The 20,259-nt window shown below is 37.5% G+C and overlaps 1 protein-coding gene across 4 annotated transcripts in view; it reads left to right on the forward strand.

The window, feature by feature from the left end:
- Nucleotides 1-20,259, forward strand: part of LOC106072594 (beta-1 adrenergic receptor-like) — a 123,171-nt gene that overhangs the window by 39,241 nt on the left and 63,671 nt on the right. For all 4 annotated transcript variants that reach the window (XM_056007459.1, XM_056007462.1, XM_056007436.1 and 1 more), the window contains exon 2: nucleotides 4,243-4,360. The gene's annotated coding sequence lies outside the window, so the exon portion shown is untranslated. The remainder of the gene's footprint in view (nucleotides 1-4,242; nucleotides 4,361-20,259) is intronic.

Below are 20,259 nucleotides of genomic sequence, written 5' to 3' on the forward strand. Positions count from 1 at the left end.
TGGCTACCTATCGGGGGGCTCATGCTCGAAACCTGACTCCAGCAAAGCTGTTTGTTGAGTGCTTTCGTTGAGTGTCTAAAAGCAGCGCAGAAACCTTCTCCCAGATCCGCCCTCCCACCCCCACCCCCCCAACTGGTCCACAATATAGATTGGATGAAAGTTGCGCTATACAAAGTCAAAATGGTTGTTCCGTATTTCTTCATGTCAGGTGGTAGTGTTGTTTACATTTTATGGTCGAATTGAATTTTACTGTTATTTGAAAATTATGGTCTAGATCTAGATATCTTTCATTGATGCAAATGTTACAATAATTATTATATAAATATACTACATTTATGCAGGACCGGCCTTAGATAATAGGAGCTCCTAGGCGAATTGATTTTGGTGGACCCCAAATGAAACAGCAAAATAAAAAATAAACAGCAAAAAGCTAAAATTATGCAATTTATTGAAATGACAATGTCCTCCAACAACGACCCTAACCACGTGATGTAACTGAATACAGGTCAGAGATACAGAACAACTCATTTCGAAAAAAAAAAAAAGAATTCAGAAAAGAACCATTAGAATTTGTCGCGTTGATGACAGCATAGAATACTCGAGATAAATGTATATAGCTTTAATTCTATTCTTATTTCAGGTTCTCAATACTCTTGTGAAGGATTAATTTTAGTTTTTATTATACGTCTCTATTAACATCGAGAGTAACGACCTCGGTTCTATTTAAACTTATTCTTATATTTTCATGCTGTTACTTTTAGTTCAAACTTCTCCTACATTAGTCTATTGATAAATAAGTACTTAGGCCTTTTGTTATCTGATGAGTATTACACCCCCCTCCCCAGCCCATAGCAAGCAGTAAGGCGTACACAGGATGATTTTCCAAAAAGAAGCTTATGCTACCCAATGCATATTTTATGTCCTGGTGGTCATAACAACCTTTTGAATATGTTACAAAAACATTCCTAAGCTTCCCTCCCCCCGGCAGTGATTTGTGTTTCTGTTTGAAACCAGCACTCTGGTTTTGATCAAATTTAATCAAGTGCTAGCCCCAGGGCTGAAACTCTTCATGTGCTTGAACATCTAATATGAAAACAAAGATTTTTTTCTCTGTAGTTGTTATGGTTGTTGTCATCTATTTTGTCATTGCCCTGGTGTCTTGGTTGTTATGATATATTTTGTCATTGCAGTACTAGCTGTTATCTAGTTCTTATCATTGCTCTGACGGCCATTGTCTCTCCAGTCTTGGTAAGGAAAAGATGACGGAACGAATTATTTCCTTTCATGACTACAGCCGAAATGACCAGAATATGGGGCGTGTATAGAACTCGGAAATCAATTTGATACACTTAAGATAAACAATAGGAGATATCGTAGAAAGATTAAAGGACTATTAGAAGTAGACTATTAGAATATTAGAAGACTATTAGAATATTAGAAGACTATTAGAATATTAGAAGACTATTAGAATATTAGAAGACTCTTAGAAGACTATTAGAATATTAGAAGACTATTAGAATATTAGAAGACTATTAGAATATTAGAAGACTCTTAGAAGACTATTAGAATATTAGAAGACTATTAGAATATTAGAAGACTATTAGAATATTAGAAGACTCTTAGAAGACTATTAGAATATTAGAAGACTATTAGAATATTAGAAGACTATTAGAAAACTATTAGAATATTAGAAGACTATTAGAATATTAGAAGACTATTAGAATATTAGAAGACTCTTAGAAGACTATTAGACTATTAGAAGACTCTTAGAAGACTATTAGAATATTAGAGACTATTAGAATATTAGAAGACTCTTAGAATATTAGAAGACTATTAGAATATTAGAAGACTATTAGAATATTAGAAGACTCTTAGAAGACTATTAGACTATTAGAAGACTCTTAGAAGACTATTAGACTATTAGAAGAATACTAGAAGACTCTTAGAAGACTATTAGACTATTAGAAGACTCTTAGAAGACTATTAGAGGGCTATTTCGTATTTCTTTTTGATTTACACCAAGAGACGAAAAACAGACTACTTTTATTTCGCCAAGATTCCTAAATGTTTCATTTGAAATGAAATAAGGTTGAGGAATGGACGAGGATTTTTATAACTTCATTCCTTCAAATTTCCTTGTTTCTTTAACTAGTAATTTTCACTTAGCTTTAAACTAATTAATGACCTTTCAAAGACTTGTCACTAAGCCTCTCCACAAATATATTCACACTTCCAACTGGACATCATCTTTTTTTTTATTACAACGCAATACGCTTTAGTTTTTTTTGTTGTTTTTTTTTTGTGATGAATTAGCCTAAAAAGAAGATTGGCGTTGACGCCGAATACAGAAAGTAGACCCCCAGCGGACAGCCACCTCAAAAAGGGCAAAATATGTAGGTCGCAGCTGGGTATGCTTAGTCTCTTGAAATACTGTTCTCATCCTAAATCTTTCAATGCTTAGACTAGTCATTATGATAAACATATGAATATGTAGGAATAATGTAATGTAATTAGTTAACTTCTATTTAGTTTACCACCAAAGTGACATCGTTGTGTGTCTAGCAGTTACATAGTCAACTAGTTACTTGTATTGGATGAATTTCATTCCAGTAAGACAAGAGATTTTAAAACTTTTTCAGTTTAGTGACCCCCTTTATAAGCTTGTAAACTTGTTCAGTTCAGGGACCCCCTTTATAAGCTTGTAAACTTGTTCAGTTCGGGGACCCCCTTTATAAGCTTGTAAACTTGTTCAGTTCAGGGACCCCCTTTATAAGCTTGTAAACTTGTTCAGTTCGGGGACCCCCTTTATAAGCTTGTAAACTTGTTCAGTTCAGGGACCCCCTTTATAAGCTTGTAAACTTGTTCAGTTCAGGGACCCCTTTACAAGCCTTACGATGTTAACGGAGTCTCGACAAATGATTTGTCTGCCCAAATAGCATGTTTCTAAAGCAGCTGGCATATTAAACTTTCGTTCGATAACACATTGAGAAATAGGACACATTGAGAAATAGGACACATTGAGAAATAGGACACATTGAGAAATAGGACACATTGAGAAATAGGACACATTGAGAAATAGGACACATTGAGAAATAGGACACATTGAGAAATAGGACACATTGAGAAATAGGACACATTGAGAAATAGGACACATTGAGAAATAGGACACATTGAGAAATAGGACACATTGAGAAATAGGACACATTGAGAAATAGGACACATTGAGAAATAGGACACATTGAGAAATAGGACACATTGAGAAATAGGACACATTGAGAAATAGGACACATTGAGAAATAGGACACATTGAGAAATTGGACACATTGAGAAATTGGACACATTGAGAAATAGGACACATTGAGAAATAGGACACATTGAGAAATAAACACATTGAGAAATAGGACACATTGAGAAATAGGACACATTGAGAAATAGGACACATTGAGAAATAGGACACATTGAGAAATAGGACACATTGAGAAATAGGACACATTGAGAAATAGGACACATTGAAAAATAGGACACATTGAGAAATAGGACACATTTTTTTCTTTTCATATGTTATTTATTTTCAAGATGTTATTTTCGTATTTCTATTTGCCAATGGGAATACAATGTTTTATTAACATTTTCTTAATTATGTTCAATTATCATTATCATTTTTTTCCTACAAATGTTATATAAAGCTAACAATGATAAGTCTTGCTGATTTGGCTTTCTACAACGGCCTGTCTAAACTAATGTCTAGGAGGGATAAAAGCACATGTAATTTGTTACATCCCTATTACTGATGGGTCTTATATCAAGACACTAGGAATGGAGAGAGGCCGAGCACACCGATGAAACTCCCCCCCCCCTCCCCCCCCCCCCATATTTATTCTCTGTATCACATCAGCCATGCAGTTGTCTGCAAGAAAAACGGCCCCTCGAGGAACAGTTTGTGGATAGTGACATGTTTGTTCACTTCCATCCCCACCAGTGCAATTGACTTAGGCGCCAATTTAAGGCTGCGAAGCATTGCCCGATAATTGAAATACCTAATCGGTTTAAAGCTCCTTTGTAGATCTAGAAAATGTATGAAGAATTTCTAACCTTTCTCATTATTGCGAAGTATAGGTTTGATACTGGATTACAATCTTCATTGTGTACAGCTACAAGACTACCATTATAGAAACTCCTTTCAAGTTTGTACTTAGGGACACAAAAGATTTACAGTTGCATGTTTGCATTTTCTCTTTCTAGATCACCAATGTTGGTACAAAGTTCATTATTTGATAACAAGATTAGAACTAGCAACCCTCTGTGTCCCTCCAGTATGTGATAACAAGATTAAGAGAAACAACACACTGCCTCATACAGGGTAAGTAAATAAACAAAAATATCCAGAAAGATCTTTTTTTTTTATTGTTGACAAATTGATTTTTGATTTCGTTTCAGGTTAAATTAAACATTTAATTATACCCATTGACCTACATCAGTCTTCTCCTTTCCTTTGCGCTCAATATTGTCAAGTAATCTTGATATAGCGTCCCGAGACATGACGTTAAACTGCGCTCCTCTTTCCTTAGCACTTTTGGAGCTCAAAAGTGCCCTACTTCTTTTCTATCATTGTGTCTGCCTCCTCTTTTCCTAAGTCTGCCTTCAATGATCATCACACTGTCTCCTTAACTTTAAATTCTCACTACGTCCTAGACCAGTCCGTTTGCCGTGGACTGCGACGGGTAAGGGGGGATAAAGAGATCCTGGTGTTTGAGTGGTGGCTATCTGAGGATAAACCACAACAACACAATACTTTGGCTCCAAGTTGCCCTAGACCTGAGACCCAGATGGCCCGCTCTGGGTCAACCGGCTGGTCATGCCGAGCTACCAGCATAGGTCGTCGACCTATGCTGGAGGGCGGTGGCTGGAGGGTCAATCAGGGAGCTGCTGTATCGGACACATGTCCGATGTAGCAGCTGACTGAGTATAGCACCTGTGTAGCCCTGGCGGGCTCATTCTGGACATCCGAATGGCCCGTCCCCTTGTTGGACTCGATGGCGGGTGGGGAGCACAGGTGCCGAATTAACCAAAATATATATGGACAAAAAAACACACACAAAACTACTTGCCCCAGACCTATGTCTGGGCAAGAAACGTCGAATCGACGATAAAAAAGAGGAGGTCCCAAAAAGCTGTGCCACCTGGCCATCATTTCTGGTGGTTAGATGCACAGAGGAGGGAAAAAGCCTGACCAAATTGAGCCCTTTTATTATCTATAAGGGACTCAAGTCAGTAGTGGGAGAGCCCAAGAGTGTGTCTAAGCTACACAAAACAATGGAACTCCTTGTAGAAGTAGACAGCCAGACACACTCTGATGGGCTTTTAAGATGCAGAAGACTCTGTGATCTCCAAGTGGAAGTCATGCCACACAAGAGTCTGAACACCAGCAGAGGTGTAATCAGCTCTAGGGACCTACTGGAATGTTCCGAGAAGGAAATAGTGGAGGGCATTGAAGGAGTCACCCATGCCCGGCGCATTACCAGGCGCAGGGAGGGTGAGGAGGTCAAAACCGCCACTATTATCCTCACATTCGGAACTAGGACACCGCCAGAGTATGTGAAGGCAGGATACCTACGAGTTCCAGTGAGGCCCTACATACCTAACCCCATGAGGTGCTTCAAGTGCCAGGGTTATGGACACGGCGCGGCAGTCTGCAAGAGGAACACTGTGTGTGCCAGATGTGCTGGAGAGGGTCATGAGGACAAGGGCTGCACAGCCCAGTTCAAATGCCCAAACTGTCAAGCTGGCCACTCAGCCAACTCCAAGGACTGCCCTGTGTGGAAACAGGAGGTTGCCGTGCAGGAGTACAAGGCAAGAAACGGATGTACCTTTAGCCAGGCGAAATCGGCTGTACTGGCCCTACCCAAGGGCCAATTCGGCTTGACAAAGACATACGCCCAGGCTGTTGCTAAGAAAGGAAGATCCATAGCCACACAGACGGACACATTGACCCCACCACCCCCTCCTCCTCCCCCAACTCAGAAGAAAACACCGCCAAAGAACACACCTCTGAAGAAACAAGAAAGCCCTGTTGTCATGCTAAAGAACAGGTTCTCTGTGCTCGCTGATGAGAGCATGGAGACTGAGCAGCATGTCAAAACCAATACTCCGGGAGAACCCGGAGACATCATGTCTGACACAGGTTCTCCTCAGAGAACCCAGCCAGACACCCCAACCTCTACCGAGTTAGAGGTTGACCAACTCCCTAAGGGGAGAAATCAAAGCGGAGAGGATGCCCGAGGTGAGAGAGGAGGAAATAACCTCCGCTCTAACCAGAGGGATCTCCCCTCTCCAGAGAGAAAGACTTCCCCCAAAAGGGGGTTGTCCTCCTCTCCATCCAAACCCAAGAATAAAAATACCAAGGTCACTGGAATAAAGGGAAACCCCTCCGGGGGCCTCCCAAGGCCAAATAGCTCCAAGTAGGTCATCTAGAATAAGCCATGGATTCCAGAATTGTACAGTGGAATTGTAGAGGCTTCAAGGCCAATTACGAGGAAATGCAGCTACTGATGGACTCTGAGACTCCTGTAGCTGTCTGCTTACAGGAAACATTTCTGAAAGATTGCATCAGCTTCCGAAGCTACCGTGCTTACACCAAGAATGTTGAGGATGCAGAGAGAGCATCAGGTGGAGTCTGTATCCTTGTGAAGGATAGCATCCCCCATGAGAGGGTAGAACTACAGACCACACTACAGGCCGTAGCAGCTAGGATAACCCTTCACAAGGTTATCACTTGCTGCAGCCTGTATCTACCACCAGGCGCTCCATTAAACCGAACAGACATGGAGGACCTATTGAAACAACTCCCCCGGCCTTATTTAATCCTTGGGGATTTCAATGCCCATAACACCATGTGGGGATCCAACAATACCGACACAAGAGGTCGTATGCTGGAGGATATCTTCCTCCAACATGATTTATGCATACTTAATGATGCATCACCGACCTACTTGCACCCAGGAACTGGATCATTCACATGCATTGACCTCACCGTATGCGTCCCCGGACTTCTGGACGATTTTAAATGGTCAGTTAGCAATGATCTACGGGGAAGTGATCACTTCCCAATCATCATTACTAACAATCTCCCTTCATTGGGACGACCTCAGCGGTGGAAACTGAATAAGGCCGATTGGGAACAATTCCAAAAAAGATGCTCTGAGGATATCACAGAAAATATCCTCCATGAACAGAACCCAGCTGATACCTTTGCTAGCAAGCTACTAAGTATAGCCAGGAAAGTTGTACCCCTAACCTCTGCAAATCCAAAACGGCCTAGCAAACCATGGTTTGATACAGCTTGCAAAAGTGCTATTGGTGATAGGAAAAAACGACTGGCTGCATTTATAAAGAATCCTTCCCAGGAAAACCTAAAGCTATTCAGGATAGCTAGAGCAAAGGCTAGACAAACCATACGGTCAGCCAAAAGGAATTCCTGGAGAAGTTTTGTCGGCAGTCTGGATGCCAAAACTTCTGCTAGAGCGGTTTGGAAGGCAGTAAGGCGAATCAAAGGGAAAGAATCAAATGCAATAGGGCATTTGAAAAACCAAGGACGAACTGTCACGTCCCCCAGAGAAATAGCTGACTGCCTTGCATCCTCAATAGCAGAAAAATCATCCACTGCACACTACACGCCAGAGTTCCAAAAAGTCAAAACCAGGGAGGAAAGACACCCCATTGATTTCAGGTCAGAGAACAATGAAGACTACAACAAACCGTTCTCGCTTGAGGAACTGAGGGAATCGCTGGACAAGTCACATGACACAGCGCCTGGAGAAGACGAAATCCATTACCAGTTCCTCAAGCACCTTCCCGAACCCTCATTGGCAGTCCTACTAGGGGTCTATAACTGTGTGTGGCAAACAGGCGCTTTCCCAAACAGCTGGAGGAAAGCCACAGTTATACCGATACCTAAACCGGGAAGAGACGGCTCTGACCCAGCTAACTATCGACCAATAGCACTAACAAGCTGCATCTGCAAAACCATGGAAAGAATGATTAACAGTAGGCTGGTCTGGTACCTGGAAAGGAATAAAGTGATCTCAAACTACCAGTGCGGATTCCGGCAGGGGCGGACAACAACTGACCACCTGGTAAGGCTGGAAGCTTATATTAGAAATGCATTACTCAGAAGAGAACATCTAGTAGCTGTATTCTTCGATATAGAAAAGGCCTATGACACAACCTGGAAACATGGCATTCTACGTGACCTGGCGCTTATGGGGCTTAAGGGACACCTCCCCCGCTTTGTGGAGGAATTCCTGAAAGATCGAAAATTCCAGGTCCGAGTGGGCAACTCCGCTTCTGACACTCATGACCAGGAAATGGGTGTACCCCAGGGCAGCATTCTGTCAGTCACCCTGTTCAACATTAAAATAAATAGCATCATAAATGCGCTGTCCCCTGGCATAGAGTGCTCTTTGTATGTCGATGACTTTGTCATTCTTACTTATGGGAAAAACATGAACACCTTAGAAAGGAAATTACAGTTATGTTTAAACAAAATTCAGGGTTGGGCAAACTATAATGGTTTCAAATTCTCAGACTCCAAAACAGTTAGTATGCATTTTTGTAATCTAAGGAGACTCCACCCAGACCCTGAACTATTTATACACAAAAAGAAGATCCCTGTCGTGAAAACTACAAAATTTTTAGGCCTCACCTTAGATTCCAAATTTAATTTTCTCCCCCACATTAAGGAACTTAGGAAGAAATGCCAAAAGTCATTAAACATACTAAGAGTACTCAGCCATACGGACTGGGGAGCTGACAGAGATACCTTGCTGCTGCTCTATCGGAGTCTAATTCGATCCAAGCTAGACTACGGATTGTGATGTTGCTAGTTCAGGCTGTCTTGAAGTCAACCAATTACTCTGCAATCGTTTGGGTGTAATTGTTCGGGTGTATTACGTGTAGTTGACCAACAACACAAACAAGAACTGGCACATCAATTGTAACAGGTGAAGAGATGTAGTCAACGATGATGAACAAGTTAATATATATTTATTATGATAAAAGGCCACAGTAGAAGTCTCTGTCACTAAACACGTCGTTACCCTGGAGTGTTCTAACGCTAACTGATTTTCCGGTCTCTAACCCAACATATCCCAAACGTCACTAGTCCCGTTCAATATGCGTCTACTATGGTGCGTCGCTAAATAACTAAAATAACTAACCTATATAAATAAGGTGTCTAACAGATTCCTCCCCCCCTTGAAAAAAAATATGTCAATATTTTTCCACTACTGTCAAGTCTTACAAGGGCATTTTCAATTTAAGGGGAAGACCACAAACATAAAATCTTGACATCTTCATCTTGACATCTTCATCTTGACAGTTCCTCATATTCAATGTTCATAACAGTTCATAACATTCCAAAATCATCTTCATTGGTACACCGTTCATCATGGAGGAAAATGTGGCATCTTATGGGCATGTCCTACACATCTCAAATGTTCTTCACTGGCAGTAATCTGATAAAATACAATATTTCAAAAAACAATTACAAACTTTATTTACACATTCAATACATTTTTTCTTACCACCCTTTTATACGCTTTTGTCCATTTTTCTTTTATACTCACCCTTTTCCATAGAACTAACTTTCGTCAATGATATATGAAATGATTCACACAAAAAAAAATATATCCATACTTACTTTTAAATGCTTAACATCAAATTTACTTATCTCCCTTTTTCATAACATATAAATGGTGTCAATATATTAATATATATTACATACTCAATATAATCATAGTTTATTTACAAAAGTATTTCATTTCAATGTCATTCTAGACAATAGATCAGCTACAATATTCACAGATCCACTAATAGCTTTCACTTCAAATTTATATTCCTGTAGTGCTAAGAACCATCTATAAACACGACTGTTTTTCATGCTCTTTTGCTGTATATATTGAATAGGTTTATGATCAGTTAATAATATGAATTTCCTTCCTATTAAATAACTCTCTAGCTTAGTAATTACCCATATTACAGCTAAGGCTTCTCTTTCAATGACACTATATTTTTTCTCTGCCTCTGACAATTTTCTACTTACATATAATATAGGATGTAAGTTATCATAGTTCTGCATTAAACAACCACCAATAGCATTACCAGATGCATCAGTTGTGACATAAAATATTTTGTCTTTATCAGGTAGTCTTAATATTAGTTCATGACTAAAAACATCTTTAATTCTGTCAATAGCTTTCACACATTCCTCATTACAAACTACTTTTTGAGGTTTTCCTTTTTTAAGTAAGTCATTTAGTGGATTCACTATTTCTGCTAAGTTCTTTATAAACTTTCTGTAATAATTTACTATTCCCAATATGCTTTTAATTTGTCTTTTTGTTGTAGGTATTTCAATATTAAGTACTTTCTTTATGTTATCTTCAATAGGGCTAATCATGTTGTTATTTACTTTATGTCCTAAGAAAATTATTTCCTCCAATCCTATTTCTACTTTTTCTGCTTGAATTGTAAGTCCACTTTCTTTTATTATTTTGAATACTTCTTTTACATCTACCAAATGTTCCTCCCAACTATTATTAAAAATACATATGTCATCCAAATAGCAAATAACATTTTCTTTGTTTCCAATTATCATGTTCATCATTCTATTAAATGTGGCAGGTGCATTTACTAATCCAAAACTCATATAATTCCATTGAAAAATACCATATGGTGTTACAAATGCTGTGTAAGGTTTTGCATTTTCTGTTAAAGGTATTTGCCAATAACCTTTAGTTAAATCTAATTTAGTAAAAAATTTTGCTCCATTTAATTTATGTAAAATATCCTCTATATTTGGCATTGGATATGGGTCAAATTCTGTGATGTTGTTAAGTTTCCTATAATCAATACATAACCGTATATCTCCATTCTTCTTTTTGGCTATCACAATTGGTGAAGCATAAGGAGATGTTGATGGTTCAATTATACCTGATTCTAGTAAATTGTCTATTTCTCTCTTTACTTTGTCTTGTAAATGTAGCGGTATTCTATATGGCTTAAGCTTGATAGGTTTTGGATCTGTTACTTTAATGTCATGTTTAATAATATTAGTTTTTCCTGGTATACTGGAAAAAATTTCTTTGTATTCCTGTATTATTTTAGTTATATCTTTTGACATTTCCTTAGTTAAATTATTAAGATTAATCTTTTGCCAAGTTTGATTCTCTTTTGTTTCTATTACAGGTATTTCCTTAATATCATTTTCATTATGATTTTCATTTGTTATTATCATCAAGCATTCTTCTCTTTCTGAAAATTTATTTTCTATTTCCTCCTGAATGTTTTGTATCAACTCATCTTCTCTATCATGATACAGTTTCAAATTATTTATGTGATATGTTTTAATTTTCCCATTTATTTCAATTTGATAATTCACATCACTAATTTGTTTTATCACCTTAAATGGACCTTTCCATTGTTTACCAATTTTATTTTTCAGGTCATTTATCAATATTAATACATTGTTTCCTACTTCTAGTGTTTTCAATTGTCTTTTCTTATTTATATTCTCATGAGCACTTTGTTTATACTTCTTATTGTTGTTATATGCTTGAGTCCATATTTCTTTTAATTCTGTTGTGATTGTTGTTTCACTGTCATTATTTAATTTATTCTCATTATCTATTAGATTTTCTTTAAAAACATCTAATTCATCTCTGGGTTTTCTTCCATGTATTATTTCATATGGTGAGAATTGTGTTGCTTCATGGATGTTGTTTCTATGAGCAAATAGTACATAGTTAATGTAATGATCCCACTTGTTCTGATTATTCTGAATTATCTTTGTTAGTGATCTTTTTAATGATCCACCATATCGTTCACATAAACCGTTACTCTCCGGGTGGTAAACCGAAGAGTATATGTGTTGTATATTGTATTGTTTAGTCCATTTCTTAAATTGTTCTGACTTAAACTGAGATCCCTGATCACTCAATATAATTTTAGGTATACCATGTCTTGTAATTACTTTTTGAGTTATGGCATTAATGATATTTTCTGCACTTGTATTTGATAATGGGATTGCCTCTGGATATCTACTAAACATGTCTATTACTGTTAGAATGTATTTGTTATTATTTTCAGTTTGAATTAAAGGACCTATTAAATCAATAGATACTTTCTGAAATGGTGCTGTAGGTTCATCCATTTCTTGAATAGGTGCTTTATTCACTAGGCTTTTGTTAGATCTCTTTTGACATATGTCACATGAGTTTATGTATTTGTTGATTGTTGCTTTCATTTTGGGCCAAAATACTTGTTTTGACAAATTCCTATAACATTTCTTTACTCCCCTATGTGCTGCTAAGTTATTATCATGTGTCATGATTAAAACATCTTTCCAATATTTCTGTGGTAAGACAAGTTGTTTTATTTTCTTGTTATCCTTACTTGTTTGTCTAAATAATATTTTATTCTCTATACAAAATTTCTCCATTGGATTATTATTGTTTTTATCTAATATTCTTGAATAAATTTTCCCAATAATATTGTCATTCATTTGTTCTAATGCAAATGTGGGTGTTGTTTCTTTTTCACTTTGAGATATTTGTGTTTCAAGACTATTTTGTGTTTCATTTTCTATCTCTCTTTCCTTAACATCTGTATTTTCTATTTGTATTACATTACTGGTTTCTTTTTCTTTATCATTACTTATTACATTTATTGTATTTTCCTGTTTCTTACTTTGTTTATCCATTGATCTTGTTATTATCATACTTGTTATATTTTGTGTTTCTATGTTTTCATGATTTTGTCTTATGTTTTTGTATTTGTTTTGCCAGTCTTCTAATTCTTTTCTTGAACATTCTTTAACTCCTTTTATGTTTCCTACTAACATATCATATCTCATTTCTGGTATTGCAATGCCATCACAATAACCAGTGAAAAATGGAGTTTCAATGTACACCCTTATAGCTTTAAATTCCCTTACAGTGCCATCTGCTAATTCTACTTTCTTAGTAAACCCTTTATACCAATGAGGTTTGACAAATTTAGTTTTTACTGCCAAAGTGTTACAACCTGAATCTCTGATTAATTCCACCGGAATTCTATCTACAAACCCTGGGTACACTGCAAAATTGTTCCTATTTCCTTCCATGAAATATACCCTATCTGTACCTTTATTTTTGTATTCCCTACTGTAACTCCTATTTCTGTAATTTTCCCTGTCATTTCTATCTCTACTCCTATATCTACTGTTATTTTGTTCATTGTATCTATTTCTACTTCCAGACCTACTATTCCCTCTTCTACAGTTAGCTGCTATATGACCTTTTCCTTGACATTTAAAACAGGTTATTTCACTATATTTTCTATTTCCACTATTTGATCTGTTTCTATTTCTACTTCTATCAACATTTTCTTTGGTGTATCCTATTAAATCTACTTTGCTCTTATCCCTATCAGAAAATGGTTTATTTGGATAGGCATTTTTGTATACTCTCATTATTTCTGTTATTTCATCTATAGTTTTTGGGTTTCTTTCTCTAATAAAAGATTGTAATTGAGGATCACATTTATTTACAAAGTTGTCCACTAGAATAAAATTTTTTAATCCTTCATAAGAGTTTGTCACTTTTTCTAATTTTACCCACTTATTGAAAAAATCCTTTTCCATATTAATGGTAGTTTGGGGTTCTATTCCTAATGATGGTATATTGTCAAAGTATTTCTTTCTAAAAGTTGTAGCATTATGACCATATGCATTTAATAACTCTCTTTTTAAAACCTGATAGCTATCATCAATATGATGGTCATGATTTTGGCATATTGTTAGAGCTTGACCATGAACAAAGTCTATCAGTATTTCAGACCATTCTTCTTCAGGCATATTAAATGTAGACATTTTTGCCTCATATCTTTTCAGGAAATCACCAATGTCATCCTTCTGTTCATCAAAACTTTGTATCTTTCTCTTTAGCCATGTCTGTGAATTAGGGTTGTCTCTTTGAGTGGTATAATTATTTGAGTTATTTGTGTTATTTCTTTGTTCAGTTTGGGCTCTGGCTTGTGCTGCGTCCAATCTCATCTTCTCCATTTTAGCTTCATGCTCTCTCTGCCTTTCTTGGTCTTCTTTTTGCTTTTCATATTCTTCCTTTCTGATCCTTTCTTGCCTCTCTATCTCTTGTCTTTGATGTTCTTCTTGTCTTTCTATCTCTTCTTTTTCCCTTCTTATTTTATCTTGACGTTCCATTTCTTCCCTCACAACTTGCTGTACATAAGCGGCTAAGTCTTTTCCTTTTAACTCCATGGCCTTTCCATCCTGCATAGCTGTTTCCTTAACCTCCTTAAGGTCCACATATGATGATGTAGCCATTGTGTTTTATATTTTATATATATTTTTACTTAGCCTATATTGGTTATGGCTATACTTTAAAAGTTTTTACACACTTTTATACCAGTTTTAAGTGTTATGTCTCTATCTATAGATTTAGTAAATGTGTAAATCTAGTCTGAGTTATTATGGTTATATTCAAATCTGTATATTAGGTCCAGTATTACACACAAATTTAAATCTAGTATATTATAGTATGTATAATAATACTATTTAGATCTATAGTTATCAAGAGCACTATGACTTTTAGATCTAGTATGAATAACTATGATCAATTTTAAAATCTGGTATGACTGAAGTCACAGTGAAGTGTTTAGAGTAAATTCAAAGACTGTCTAGAGTCTAGATCTAGATTAGATTATGGTTCTATTTAACCATACGAAACAAATATGTGTATACAATGTCAAATATATCTTCAACAAGATACATATATCTAGAATGTACTACCTTCATTCATTTTTCAATTAATAATATTTCAAATTAGAGTCTAGATGATTAAATTGTACCAAAGAGATGTACAACAATTTGCAGATCTAAATTTAGCCAGACGATAGTGTTTGACTACATAGCCAGTTTCGGCATTATTCTCATGGCAAAATCATATTTGATTTTAACCGCTCAAACTAAAATTATTTTAGTCTGATTCACAGTAAAAGAATCCTACCCGCACTTTCTATCATTAAGTGAAAAAAATTACAGATCTAATTAAATTAATAAAAATAAATAATTTAAAATAATATAAACAAATGAAATAATTAAATGAGACTATCACTATGGGTTGGGATGTGACAATATGGCACACAATGATAACGTCACGAAGTAACCAGGCAACAACGGATATGACGTTTACACAAACAAAACAAATTACAACCCTAAACGTATAATATAGCTTTTCATCTAAATTACGTCTTCTACCCCGACGGGTTTTAAGGCGCACCACCTGATTTTACTCAGGCTAACGTACCAAATTTAGACAAAATCTATTTCTAAGGGCAATCTAAACATATACTAATAAGAAAAATGGCACTTAGCTTTTGATAAGAAAGATCCCTTTGTTCGGACTCCCGAATATGTTAGATCACAACAAATTCCACTGCCTCTCTTCCAGTTCTGACTCTGCTCTCCGGTGCTACCAGTATCCCACGTAATGCCACAGATGTCCTGATATGCCACAGCAAAATGTTCTAGTTTCTTCGACGACTGTTGATGACCGTATGTGTAGTTCCGACGACTTTGTGTACACAGTTACTGACGAATAGGTTAACGGTTCTTCTGGCGATGACTTGACTTGTGTAGACGACTACTGACAAATAACAGTCTCTTGACGGCAACTTGATCTGGACGACTGACGAATAACGAATTTCTTGACGATGACTTGATCTGGGCTGACGAATAACGGCTTTCTTGACGATGACTTGATCTGGGCTGACGAATAACGACTTTCTCGACGATGACTTGATCTGGGCTGACGAATAACGGTTCTCTAAAATAGTTCACTGCTTCTGCTGCTACTCTGGTAGTACGACGAAGTTTGCTGTTGTACTCTGCTTCAATAAACCAAACTGTCCAATGTAGACTAGGTGAGACCAAGGTCACCTCCGACGACGTTCCGTTAGACGATTAACGGTTTTCAACGAAATTAAGTGGATGTAGCTGTTTCCACAACTTCACTGCTAACAAGTCTAGGTATGGTCTAGACCGACGAATACTAGATAGATCAATGTTCAGTACTGATAAAGATTACTTCACTAACCTTCCAAAGGTTAAACACAGTGACCGTTATAAACGTGGCAAGCAACCGGTTCAATGAGCAAACTGCTCCACAAGAATCTCTCCAAGGGTAAGACGACAGAGCGATTTCGATTTAGTTAGCTACCAAACTTGTAGTACTCACAATACTTCTGACAGCGGGCAAACTGTCCTTCTCGAAACTGACGAGGTAAAACTTGATACTCAATGTGGCTCCTATGACGAAGAAAAAATATGTCCAACAGGTTCACTAACGATCTCTCACCCGTTATGAATGAACGGTTTCTCTGGTTGTAGGTCGGTTCAGCATATGAAGATCAGGCGTTGCGATGATTACGGTCCTGACGAAGGTCACCCTGAGTTAACGGCTCGTTGAACGTGCGATCAAACAGGCGACGACTGCTTGTAGATCTAGAACAAAGTCACTCTGTGATACTGCTGTGTTCAGCCGTACTCCGATGAAATCTTATATCTTCGAGTGCACGACCCTCACCTGAGTAAACGTTCTGCTTCGAGGTCCGGTTCGATGTTCGGCTTCAACAGGGGTCCGGCTTCGAGGTTCGGGGTCGCCACTGTGATGTTGCTAGTTCAGGCTGTCTTGAAGTCAACCAATTACTCTGCAATCGTTTGGGTGTAATTGTTCGGGTGTATTACGTGTAGTTGACCAACAACACAAACAAGAACTGGCACATCAATTGTAACAGGTGAAGAGATGTAGTCAACGATGATGAACAAGTTAATATATATTTATTATGATAAAAGGCCACAGTAGAAGTCTCTGTCACTAAACACGTCGTTACCCTGGAGTGTTCTAACGCTAACTGATTTTCCGGTCTCTAACCCAACATATCCCAAACGTCACTAGTCCCGTTCAATATGCGTCTACTATGGTGCGTCGCTAAATAACTAAAATAACTAACCTATATAAATAAGGTGTCTAACAGGATCCATAATATATGGAGCAGCAAGGAAGTCGTACCTAAAAATACTGGAACCAATACAAAATGCTGCCCTGCGTCTCTGTCTCGGCGCGTTTCGTACATCACCTATCCCAAGTCTTCATGTGGAGGCTGGAGAACTCCCCATGGATATAAGAATGAAAAAGCTTGCAATGCAGTATATAGTCAAGCTAAAATCCAACCCCACGAACCCTGCTTTTGACTCCATATTTAACCCCACAGAGGTAGAATTATACAATCGAAGGCCTAACGTCATACAGCCGTTGGGCCTTCGAATGAGAGAACCCATCCAAAATTTAACCCCACCCATTGACCAAATCTCTAAAATAGAATCCCCTCAGAATCCTCCTTGGCTAATGAATAAACCCAAATTAAATTTATCCCTCCTTAATTTCAAAAAAGAAAATACAGACCCAAGCATACTACAAGTCCACTTTAGGGAACTGCAGGAGAGCTACGGAGATTGTGGCACCATCTACACAGACGGATCCAAAATGGAGGGAAAGGTCGCGTGTGCCTGCTCCTTTCGGAACAAAATCTCCCGTAGACTCCCCGATGGCTGCTCCATCTTTACGGCCGAATTGCACGCAATATTGCTTGCACTTATGGCCGTAAAAGCATCAGAAAGGAGTAAATTTATAATCTGCTCCGACTCCAAATCTGCATTGCAAGCTTTGGGGCGGATGAAGACTGACATCCCATTGGTACATAAGAGCCTGAAGCTGTTGGACCTAATAACAGCCGACCGTAGGGATGTCACCTTCATCTGGGTCCCCTCCCATGTTGGCATTGAGGGAAACGAAGCCGCAGACAGAGAAGCAAAGAGAGCCCTAAATCATGCGGTGTCAGGAACCCAAATTCCCTACTCGGACCTGAGACAAAGCATTGCCTCTGCCACCTACCGAGAGTGGCAGAACCGATGGGAGGCTGAGACTCACAGTAAACTCAGGCAGATTGTGGCGGATGTCAGGTGGCGGCCCACATCTAAGGGTCTGACAAGGCGTGGTAGCACAACCATGTCCAGACTTAGGATTGGCCACACCTACTTCACGCACTCTTTTGTACTGAAGAGAGAGGAGCCCCCACTTTGCGAGTACTGTGACTCTCGCCTCACCGTGGAACATATCCTCGTTGATTGCCCCAGATACCAGGATGTCAGGGCGAAATATTTTAGAGCCACTAATCTAAAAACACTATTTAATAATGTCGACCCTGGGAAGGTACTGGGCTTTATTCGGGAAGTGGGGCTATCTACGAAGATCTGATTTCTGAATTTGTGAACATGCACTATTTACATTAGATTTTTACCAAATATTTAAATTTTTACTACCTTTACTATTTTAACTGTGAATAGACCTTGATTTTAATTATATAACTGTATAGAATCTGGCCCTTGTTGTTTAGAGAGAGAGTAGTCCTTAAGGGACTGCAGGCACGACATGGCCTAAATTGTGCCGATGTGCCTCAAATCAACAAATCAAATCAAATCACGTAATCTTGATATAAAGTATGGGTGTGTGTGTATGTATGTTTCTATGGTGACAGTGGGAAGAGGTTAGCGATTGGTTGTGAATGATGCAACATAGGTGGCAGTGTCATCACTTGGTCTTAGGGGAGACAACGCCAGAACGCGAGACTGAAAGGTTGTGTTATTGTAGTGAGTTGGATTTGTGAAAAGATATTATTACTAAAGTCTAGTACATTTATTTTCTTTATCACAAGTTGATTTCGTCTATATCTATATTATAAAGTAGAATGTGTGGTGTATGTATGTATGTATGTATGGATGTATGTTACTTATAGACATCAAAACCGCTTGACCAATCTTGATAAAACTAGGCAGGAATGTTCCTTGGGTACCAACTTAGACCGTAGTGTATGTATTGTAGCCCTAAAACAAACTTAAGACCCTAAAAAAAATAAAGTTGTCCGACTCTATTACAGCTATAGTATTTTATGGATCTAGGCCATGTCTACAATGTTGACATGAGAAAAGATCGAAAGGATTTAGACCTAGATATAATTTTAAGAAATACACTTTGCGCAGATAGTTTTTTACTTTGACACATGAAAATACAAAGGAAGGTCCATTGATTTCATTATATAATAAAATTAACCTTCAATTCTGTGTTTCAAAAGCATTTTTAACATAAATTAGTTACTGATATCTGTGACTACAGATTTCCTGGCGAACTTTTTTCATTAGACAATACCGTAATGAATCGCGTACTAAAAATTAATTCGTTTAATTGTTTACTTTATAATCCCATCCCTAGATCTAACACTCTAATTCAACTCTAAGATGATAAAACTTCTCTTCGCACAGATAGTTTTATACTTTAACACATAAACATATTAATTAAAGTCCATTCATTTCATATTTTGATCAAATAAACATTCAAATTTGGTTTTCTTAAGCTCCATCTATCTACGAAAGCTGCGAAGCCGAGTTAAAGGCCTAGATCTATATTCATTCATGAATCGCGTACTAATTTTATTTTCGTAGCGAACATTCTTTCATTAGACATTACCAAATGGTTACACATTAATGTATTAACACATCTCTCTACTGAGTCTATTCCTAGGCCTAGGTCTAAAACTCTTATTGAACTCTAAGATGATAAAATTTAGTCTATTCATCTCAAATTTTAATCAATATATGTAGGCCTACAAGCAAATGTTTCAATTTAAAAAAATGGATTGAAGCCTATTAGCTATTCTGATTTGATAGCTTCATTCACACTATTTTTACATTGACACATTCGCTTTACTTATTACATTATTATTTCGTTTAATTGTTTCCAAAACACTCTCAGTGACTATATCGACAGTAATGCGCAAATAGAGACCCGCGGGTCGCGGGTAACATATGTCTAGTAATAAATAAAGTTCTATTTAGTTCGCAAGGAAGTTCAAGTTGTTCAATTTTATTAGTTAAGATCTATTACGCTTACAGCGGTTTAGTTGTCTACCAGCAGTTTGGTGCTACAAGTCAACGACCGGTAACAACAATGTTACTTTTATGTACCTAAAGTCAAAATGTACTAGTCTTTAGTCACTACAGATAAATCTTCTAAAATTATTGAATAAAGTACAGCGACACCGAGAGTCACAAGCTCCTACGTACAAAACATTTGACAGTCACTAGATCAGCTT

Source organism: Biomphalaria glabrata, chromosome 1 (genome assembly GCF_947242115.1).
Source record: "Biomphalaria glabrata chromosome 1, xgBioGlab47.1, whole genome shotgun sequence".
NCBI classification, from domain to species: domain Eukaryota; kingdom Metazoa; phylum Mollusca; class Gastropoda; family Planorbidae; genus Biomphalaria; species Biomphalaria glabrata.